This window comes from Scomber scombrus, chromosome 14 (assembly GCF_963691925.1).
Source record: "Scomber scombrus chromosome 14, fScoSco1.1, whole genome shotgun sequence".
In the NCBI taxonomy this organism is placed as follows: Eukaryota; Metazoa; Chordata; class Actinopteri; order Scombriformes; family Scombridae; genus Scomber; species Scomber scombrus.
The window spans coordinates 20,986,396-20,996,832 of record NC_084983.1 but is presented as its reverse complement, the minus strand read 5'-3'; the positions used below and the strand labels follow the sequence as shown (position 1 = coordinate 20,996,832).

The following is a 10,437-nucleotide window of genomic DNA, read 5'->3' as shown; positions in this document are numbered from 1 at the left end:
ACAAGCTCTACCACTGTTAGAGCAAACATTACTATTATAGCTGCTATTGCTGCATCAATAACAGCCATTATTACACTTAATAATGTAATCACAATGCAAATATTCATAACACCTTACAGGATCTGAACAGATCTGACAGTCTAAGCTCTGTCTTCCAACTAGCTGGAGACTGGCACCATCATAACCTTCATCATTAGTTGTCATCATCAACATCATGATGTGCAGTACCTGTCAAAGGTTTAAACCCACCTTCCTATTCATTTGAATACTTTTGATTGGTAGTGTAAGAATTTACAAGTGTTTCAAAAGAGGATATTGAATTGCATTATTGGAATTGTAATATACAGGGTTTATAAAAGCTCGACCCATATTGTTTATTTTATCGAGAGGCCTTTATTTCTAGTTGATAAGTATATTTGTTCATTTCTCATTTGGTACGAAGATCTAATTTATGTTTGAGTGCAGACTGAAGTTAACAGTTAAGTGTAGAATATGTTGTCAAAAACTCAATCACTTACACAAGTCTCCTGTGCTACTTCATATGTAGCTACTGCCATCTTGTGGCACTTGTACATTACTACAAAACACTGCTGGCTGAGACATAAACACACATACACTCACAGTTAATAAAAAGGACAATAATTCTTCAGATGAGTAATCCAGCACAACAAAGTGTTAAAAAATAGCATGATTATATTGTAAAATGTATCTTTTAATTGACGATTGGCTTTAATTTGAGGAAATACAGTATTTTTGGGTGTAGTTTATGTGGGGCAATAGCTGGTGCATTATTTATTTATTTATTCATTTCAGCACATGATGATCTTTATTGATTTAGATGAGTCAATAAGACTCTAAATTTGACAGTAAAAAAATCTGCTTTATTTTACGTTTAGTAGACACAAAACACTCTATCACAAATTCTTAGACAGAGTGAATGCAAACGATTTGAAACCAGAAGTTACAGCAGAGAAGAGGTGAGTTTCTCTTTAGTCTGTGAGACGAAGCACCATGGCTGAGACAATGACAAAGACTTTTTTATTGTCAGTTTCACACATGGTTTAATTCTGCATTATCTGTGCTGAATGTGAGAACGTTTAGTGATGCAGATATCTGCTAGTAAAGTGTAGTGTTAACCTTAAAACTAGGTTTCTATGATTGGCTACAGAACATTGACAGGCAGGAAGTGTTTATTTATTCATGCTGCTGATGTGTTGGCACCTCATCTTCAGGCAGTTTCTGTGCCCATGCCTCTATCAGTAAATTTAAAGCACTTAAATAATTGTAAAGACATTAGAAATGCGATGATACGGTGTACCCTTTAATGATTTTTAAAAAATAAACAAACTGATATTATGTGCTCAAGATTAAGTAGAACTGAGTAAAAGTAATTTATGCAATATATTTATTAAATAAGTTTTACAGTGCCTGTTTGAAAAAAGGTACAAGATGTCACACCTGGAAGCTTTTTGTGCAGCTGTGCCTGCTTGAAATTTACACCACTCATTACAATTGGGAAGAAGTTCCCTATAGCATGAATGACTTTGGTATTTAAGTCAGTAAGATAATTCTTTATTTTGTTACGTATGTCATAGCCATATTGTTTGGTCATTAAAATTCTCTAAGATCACAAAGAATGTATACCTTTTCTTTAACCTTGACAATCAATGAGTCTGCTTTATTTTAAGTTCAGTTCACAGAAAAACTGTTTATCACAAATTCTTATAAAGACTGAACACAAACTATTTTTGACCAATAGATACAGCAGATAACTCCTCACAAAGTCAGTCTCATGCATGGTTTAATTTTGTACTGTCTGTGCTGCACGTGAGAACGTTTAGTGATGCAGATATCTGTTAGTAATGTGAAGTGTAAACTTAAATACTGGGTTTCTAAGTTTGGCTGCAGAACATTGAGAGACAGGAAGTGTTTATTTCTTCATGCTGCTGATATGTAAACACCTCTCATACCCTGGCAGCTCCTGTGCCCATGCCTTTATGAGTAAATATTCTGCATTTAAATAACTGTAAAGACATTCGAAATGTGGTGATATGCTGTGTCCTTTAATGAGGAAAATACGTTTAACGGTGCCTCTTTGACAAAGATACAGGATGTCACAAAAGGAGGCTTTTTGTAAAGCTGTGTCTGCAGCTAAAATCAGAACTCACACCTCAGTGTAAATACGTCAGTCTTCTACAGTGTCATAAGAGGATACACTGTTAACAGCTGTATTTCTAAATGGTTAGAAAACTGACTTGAAACTCTGTTTTAGTTTCTAGCTTCACTTGCCCCTCTGTGTATTACAGAACAAAGCACATTTTAAATATTACTAGTAAGAAGACTGTGATTGAAAGGCAACAACTGGGACAACAGAAATAATACAATCGTATGATGTTTATTTTAACCACACATCCCAGAAAAAGAACATCACCAGCTGTACATGCTTAGTTACATGTAATTATGTAGTAAATCAAGTAAAATGGCTGAAGTAGGTGCAAACAGTGTTTAATTGCAATAATATAATTAAACCTGCAAGCAATGTTGAACAGGCACCCGCATCCCCACGCACAGCACGTACATGTTTTCAGACCTCGGTTCTTGTCGAACATTGTAAGCAGGGGTTAAAGAACACTTCCTGTGTCCACTACACAGTGCTACCGAAAATCCACTTTTTTCACACTGTGGAGAATACTAAAAATCACAAAGTATAGACTTAAAGACCTTTTTTTTTTTTTTTTTTAAACATGTTGTCACCACATAGAAATAAAAACTGTTTACCCTTGTTTCCCCACATCATTTATGCAAATACAGCACAGTCAGGTAAAAATGAAATTGAATATTTTCTTTATGTAATTTGTCGTTATGTGTGTGTTTGTCTGTTAGTGAATCCCTTTTGATTCTCCTCTGTAGACACATATACACTAGATATGCAGGTTATGGCTTATAATTACCTGGGCTGCAGAATTTGCTCCAGTGTAGCTGATTAGATTTTTTTTTACAAATATATAACATGTTGCAACTATATTTAGAAAATGTCTCAGGTGAACTGAGCCATCCACGTAATGTCTGGAACACATCATGTAGGACATGGTAATGTTAAACTAAATATACTTAACTAAATGCAAAAAAAACAAACCAACCTGAAAGCTTGCACTGAACAATGTTTCAAGCTTGAGAAACATATTTATGTCAGCAGTCTTTATTTAAAAAGGAGGCAAGGTATGTATTTTTGTATATTGTGTTCACTGGCAGGTTGTGGGTGACACAACAATAACTGCTTCCTTGAACCTTATACAAAGAGGCAGCAAGAAGACAAGAAGAGCATAAACCAGCCTGCTGTCAGTAGAAAATTCAGTTCAGTTTTTAAGAGCCATGAAGAAGACATCGCACCATTGTGAATGTGGTGAGTGAAAGATTTGACTTTGAATTTACACATCCTGAAATGAGTTCAAACAGAATTTCATTAATATTTTCATAATTTAGTTTATTTAGCTTAGTTTGTAGAAGTATATTATCTGGGAGGGTATGACTTATATTAAAACTGCCTGATTATGAAAAGTGATAATCCAGACATGCTAATCATATTGTTCAGGCTGAATCTTTATTAGAATGGACTTCTTACCTTCCAACTAACAACTGACCTTGAATTTAGTAAATAAAGTATATAAATACAATTTAAATATAAATCACATTTAACATTTAAAGTGACATCTGATTTTTGTGTGACAGCATTGAAAACAATGATCTCCATCTACATGATCATCACATCTGTGGCATCAACAGCTCTGGCAAAAGGTACACTTCAGTGTAAAAATATGTCAATTTAATAAAAACATGATTTAATGTTCTATTTAGAGTAAACACACAGTTATCTATTATTTCCTTTACACCCAAAATAAATTGCTACAGACAAATTACTATAAATGATGTTATTTGTTATCATTTTCTTTTAGGGTTTATGGAATGCAATTTGTCTGAACTGACTGGAGCTCACCAGTGTTTTGGAGCAGTGGGGCAGCCGTTGATTTTTAATATTCCAAACACAGCAAATACAGAGATTAAGGTCACAAAGGATGACAAATATCACATTTTCAAAAGAGATACAAATCAGAAAGTGACTTACAATGAGTCTGGAGTCTTGACCAATCAAATATTCAAAATCAATAATGCAACAAAAAGGCCCTCTGGGGTTTACCAGATGGAAGAATTTGGATCGAATGGTACTTTACTGAAAGTAGTGAAGGTGGATCTAGATATAAACAGTAGGAGAAAAAAAAGTTAATCTGAAACTAAAAGTGTGTTCTTTACCAATTGTACATGACAAAATATCTATTGCATTTCTAAAAGGAAAAAAAACATTTTAACAGGCCAATAGACAATAAAGGGTGCTTATTAAATATTTGTCTTAATCAATAAAACAAATATATATATATGATTGTACAGCAGTTAAACTTTTCTTATTTTAACACAATCCTTATCATGTCATAACAAGATATTATCCATGTTTGTTTGAGATACTCACAGGTTATTATACTCACATCTTTAGACTGATTACTATCATAAACATGTTTTTGATCACTATATGCACAACTATATTTGTGGGAAAATAAACAGCTCAAGCAGTGTTTGGTCTCAGGTGCAGGAGAGAGGTGAGAGAGGGAAACAACAAAGATATAAGGACATGCATCCAAGTTTCCAATTGATGTGCTCCACTGGGTTTGAGTCAATATGTTTCATTCAGTACTCTCAAAATGTCATCAGTGTTCTCAGTTTTCCTTTATATTTTAGTCAGGAATTGTTATACTGTGCACAAATAGTCCTCAAACATGCACTGAGAACAGTCTAATAACTCTAATCCTGTTGTCTCTGCAAAAAAGCAACTAGCAGCTAAATTGTTCTACGCCTCAACATTTTTTCCAACAATCAAAATAGAAATGGGAAAAGATATCAGCTCCATAATTAACAGATGTGATCATGTGTCAATTTAACATTGGACTAGGTTTTATACATAGTGTATACAGTGAATGTGTTTGTCTTCCAGCTCCTGTGTCAGAGCCAGCTGTGTCTCAGACTTGTTTGTCACCAGAACAAATGGAGGTCAGCTGCTCCTCTGAGGGAGATGAAGTCCAGTTCATTTTGAGTTTGGACGATCACTTACTGATGCAGACCAGAACCCACAACCAGTCCCAGAGAAACTGGACAGTGGACACACAATTATTGACTGGCATAACAGACAAACAAGACAAAGCCCACATTTCAAATGTGAGCATCAGCTTATATGGTAGGCTGATAGGAAACTTGACGTGTCGTGTTTGGAACAATTTTAGCAGAGATGAAAAAGTTATTCACCTGAAAAGCTGCAAAGGTACAGTGTTTTCTAAATATCAGCTCTTCCATTTTCACGTTAAATTTAAAATCAAATTATCTTTAAAAATACAACTATACTTCTTTTCTTTAAGATCTAATAGTGCAAATCACTAGTCATGTGGGTGGGAAGTAACCATCCCAAACTCCTCTGATTATGGAATTATTTTTGATTTCATAATAATGACACATCCACTGAATACCTGATATTGTAATGACCGACTATACAATTGCACTCAAAAGGTAGACCCACTCATGGTTCAAAAATCTAAAGAGTTTAATTGAAGCACAAGGTCAAAAAACAAAACAGGATCCAAGACACAAGGAAATGGCTGGGATGCTTACAGAAACAGTTGAGATGAACTGCCAGAGACAAAGGGGAGCACACAGATTAAATACACAAGAGAAGGTGGGATCATTCAACACAGGTGACAACAATCAGGGTGGGGAAGGTAATCACACACAAGGACAGGAAGGGAAGTTCTGAAACAAGACACAAAAGGTGAATCCAAAATAAAACAGGATATAAGAATAAACAAACTCAGGAATTAGACGTTACAGACATAAAATAAAAATGGATAAGAAATATTTGTGAAGCATATTGGTAGCTTTGAAATTGACACATCAGGGCCATCATGATATCTAATTTGGTTTATATTTGTTTTCTAGATTGTGGTTCTTGCTTCCCTGTTCTGACTGTGGTTTTGATAGCTAGTGTTGTGACTCTGCTTCTCCATGTGGTTCTTTGTGTTGGACTAAAATATGTACAGAAGAAAACAACACCCATGACTGTTAATGAGGGTAAGTCAAAGACATGCTTTAATGTTATCCAATGATATTTCACAAAGCGTACTTGACATTCCTGAACATCACATTGCCACTGTAGTATTTTACATGTAGGTTACCTAGTTAGTTTTATATATTTTTGAAAGTTTTTTTCTGCATTTGAGGTAGCTGTTGTGATATGTCCATATAAATGCACCATGAAAATTGACATGCAAAAAGTAGTACATCATGATGATCATTAATTCTAATTTGATTAATGTTATAGTCTACCACTAGCATTAGGATAAAGAGTATGGACTGATTTGAAAAGAATCAAATGCATTTCCAAACAGCAATAGTATAATTCATAAGAACAAAAGAAGACTACCTCTCAATGATACTTTTTAAATATGTTTTTTACTTTTTCCAGGTAATTCTGACCATGAAATTATCTACTCAGATGTTAGGGTGATGAAGAATACAAGGAAAACGTGACCCACTGCATATCAGAATAACAGATCATTTTCTTCTAAAACAATAATTCAGTCACCAGCCCAGGCCTAAACCTGAACCATGAGTGAAATACATTTTAACCTGTTGTGATTAAGATAATAGTTACCATATCTATATTGCACTATAGACTATTTTCAAAGGAAACAAGAAGAGTATTATTTTCCATTGATTTTTCAGTTACAATTTTAAATGTGGAGTCTTTTTTAGTATCCATGTATTTGAATCTCAGATATAACCATGCTTTTATGAGACCCAATTGACTGTTTTTGATTCATAATTTTGTTGTATTGTGTACATTTTTAAAGTGGTTTGTCTTGAGTATTTTACATGTATTTTTCAAATAATAAAAAAACATATTGATAACAATTTAAAATGTTTAATTTGTTTGTAATGGTTTCAAACTAATCATCAAACAAACTGAACTTCAGTTTCTGTGCCAGTAATAAAAGCAAGTGGAGATTTGCGTGTAATTAATAAATAGTATTTTAATGACAAAACATGTTGCTCATCAGTGACATCTGTAGGACATACTCCTGTTGCAGGGACAAGCAGAGTACAATACCAGTAGAAGAAAGATAGAGTACTGTATAACATCCCAGTGTTGCAGTCAATCATAATAATTTATATAAAAAAAGGGATATAACAATCAATTGAAACAACAATCAATGCAAAAAATGTACACACATATAGTATTGCGCAAGATCCAAGCAATGTACGGATTATTTTTACCACAAGATGGAGCCAATTGTCCAAACATGTGACAACATAAAAGTAATGGCACAAAATCATAACAATACTTTGAATTTGTAGTAACGTTTTTTTGAATTTCAGTGTGGCTATTCAGATACAGGACTGATGGACAAACTGTCTCCACCTTCCAACTGCTACATCATGTTACAGTCTCATCCTACAGTTTCAGTCCACATGGGCTACATAGAGGCTCCTGTGCAGTTTGGAAAGTAGACGTTTCCAATTTTTGCTGCCATAAACATTTCATGCAACAGTAATTAATTGCCACACTCAGATATTTTTGTAGTTAAGTTTCAAATATCGATGCTGTAACTTAACACTAATTTTGATTATTTATATGCTCACAGCAGAGGTCAAGTGAGTCTCTCCTGTGAGAGTTTTAAGCCTGTCCATTTTAACATTACATATGTTATTTCTGAATAGATCACATTGCATACTTTGATAATTTGAGAAAAGCATTCAGCTTCAAGTCATTTGTAGATTATTTAGTATTCAGTGTGTCGATTCTCACATGCAGCTACTTCACCACAACATGATCACGTGTCTTTCTTTGCAATTCTTGACACAGGTCTCATGCCGTGGCTGAAGCTGAGAGATAGGAAACTAACTGTGGTTTGTAGCGGACCCTCACACATTAGATTATCACACCAAAGATGTTATTTCCTTTCACATTTCTCTAAAGGAAGAGCATGTTAAATAACATGGTGTCAATATAAAGACCAAAAGGGTGTGTTGAGAGGCAGGAAGTGTTCATCTCTTTGCTGTGTCCTTCATAGATAGATAGATAGATAGATAGATAGATAGATACTTTATTAATCCCAAACGAAATTAAGATGTGTTCGGCTGAGTTGAGTGATATTAACACAACAGGTTTTTATACAGAACAAGGGTGTAAGAACCATGCAAAATGTAATAAAAATGCCTGTCTTCCATTTAAGTTGCTGCACCTGTGTCTTTGTGAGCAAATATTTTGCATGGAACTGTTGTGTTAACATCAGAAATACCATGATGTTTCCTTCATTATACTGCATTTAAAAAAGGTGTTATCATCATCAGGTATAATCTTTTAAAGTGGTTAAGGGCTTTGGCTATATGCTGTAATTGTCTGTAGTATTCCTGATAGCTAAAAAAAAAACATGTGCCATAATCTCCTAAATAATATGTTAAGTACATTCAGAGATGCATCTAGGTAAGTAGTCATTTACATAATGACAGGAACAGGACAGACAGTGCATGATAGTTCAGAAATATGAGCTAATGCAGACATACACACTTTGTGTACCAAACACTGCCATGGCCCAGTGCTTTTAACTTGAGAAACTTGGTCTTAATGTTACAAAAACCTTAGTAACTTCAGAGAATGCAAATAGAATAAAAGACAATGTGGTACAGACATACTCCGCTAAGAGCTAATAACTGCTTCCTGTTGTCTCGCCTCACAGCAAAACCAGAAACAAACCCTCCTGCTGACAGCGGAAAGCTCACAGATCAGTAAACAAGCCACAAAGAAGACACCCCATTGTAAAAGTGGTGAGTGATTTTTAACTTTTGAGCCAGTTACTTGAGAAAAAAGTGTAAAATGTCATTACTTCTTACATGACCTTTACAATTTCTAAAAGACATTGAATTCTTATGACCAAAACAATCTTTTAAGTATGCAATTATTCCAAACATGGTGTGTGTATATATATTGTCAAAGAACAATGTTTATGTAAGCACATTAAAGTAAAACTAAAAGTTTGATGTGTGTTTCAACAGAAAAATGATTTTCATCTACATGATCCTCACAGCTCTGGTGCTAACAGCAATAGGTACACTTTATGGCTATTTTGCACTTAAGAATTGAACAACATATTCAAACATTTATTGATGCAATATTATAAGTAATTAAAATTAACTATTGTATCATATTATATCAGTCAGTATATGACTGAAACCACTGTTAGCTATTTGAAAAAAAAAAAAAAAGGTTTTTGTTTGTTCCTATAGGTTTGATGGAATGTGACGTATCTGAAACAACTAAAGCTCAGCAGTGTGTTGCAGCACTTGGAGAGCCATTGATTTTTCATCTGCCCACTACTGCAACAACGATAACATTGAAAAAAGATAAGAATAACGTTTTAAACATAGTAAATAATAAGGTAGTTTTAGATAAGGGAAACCAAGGTCTCAGTGCATTTATCATCGATGGAAAACTCAGGCTGGATAATATAATGAAGAAACACTCTGGAGATTACCAGTGGGAACTGTTTAATACTCTTGGTGAATTATCAGAGAAAATCCAGATGCATCTAGAAATACAAGGTAAGATTTTAGTAGAATTCATTTAAATACTTTTATAAAATGTAAACCATTTTCCGTACCAATGTACAGTACTTGTATATTTATGGTCAAGCATGGGCCTTGAGGTCATACTGTAGGAAAGGCAGCACTATCATCTTGGCAGAGAGAGCTAATGTTTCTTTCCTCCACAGACAGTGAAGGCAACTATCTGTAGTATTTTGGAGAAAGCAGGAGTCACTTTGATAATGGCGGCGCAGCATTGCTGTGGCAAGGTCAGAGGATACTGTCTGACCCTAAACACACAGATGGGTAAATGTGTTTCTGTGTTTGTAGAATAACGAACCAATAGACAAATCCCATCACTAAAGATGCATTGTGTATGGCCATTTATGGGCATAGAGTATTCGTGGTACTATCTATGAAGGCTTAAAGACTATCCACGGAGGACAGTTTCCTCAGAATTGTGGTGGCATCGTGTATCAGACGGGTGTATTGATGATACTTTGATTCTCCTTGGCCAAGCTTCAATGAACATTTTCAGCGTAAGAAATCCTGGACTCCTCGGCACTTTCTCCACTGATGAGGTTAACCATAGACAAAAAAATTCTTCATTACACTTATGAGTTATTATTATGCCTGTGTCAAAAATTGCTTACCTACATAGGCTGTGCATTGCTATAATACAAATGTTGCATTTAATAAATATAAATAGAATTTAGAATGTGTAACTCACTTCACATACTGTGACGTATACTATTATCT

General features: G+C 34.5%; 1 long non-coding RNA gene across 1 annotated transcript; it reads left to right on the top strand.

Moving 5' to 3' along the window:
* The first annotated feature begins 3,706 nt into the window (after nucleotides 1–3,706).
* On the top strand, nucleotides 3,707–9,696 carry LOC133993642 (uncharacterized). The gene is made up of 3 exons (XR_009927071.1): nucleotides 3,707–3,795; nucleotides 3,954–4,243; nucleotides 9,678–9,696. It is a non-coding gene; the product is annotated as an uncharacterized LOC133993642 (long non-coding RNA).
* The last annotated feature ends 741 nt before the right edge of the window (nucleotides 9,697–10,437 follow it).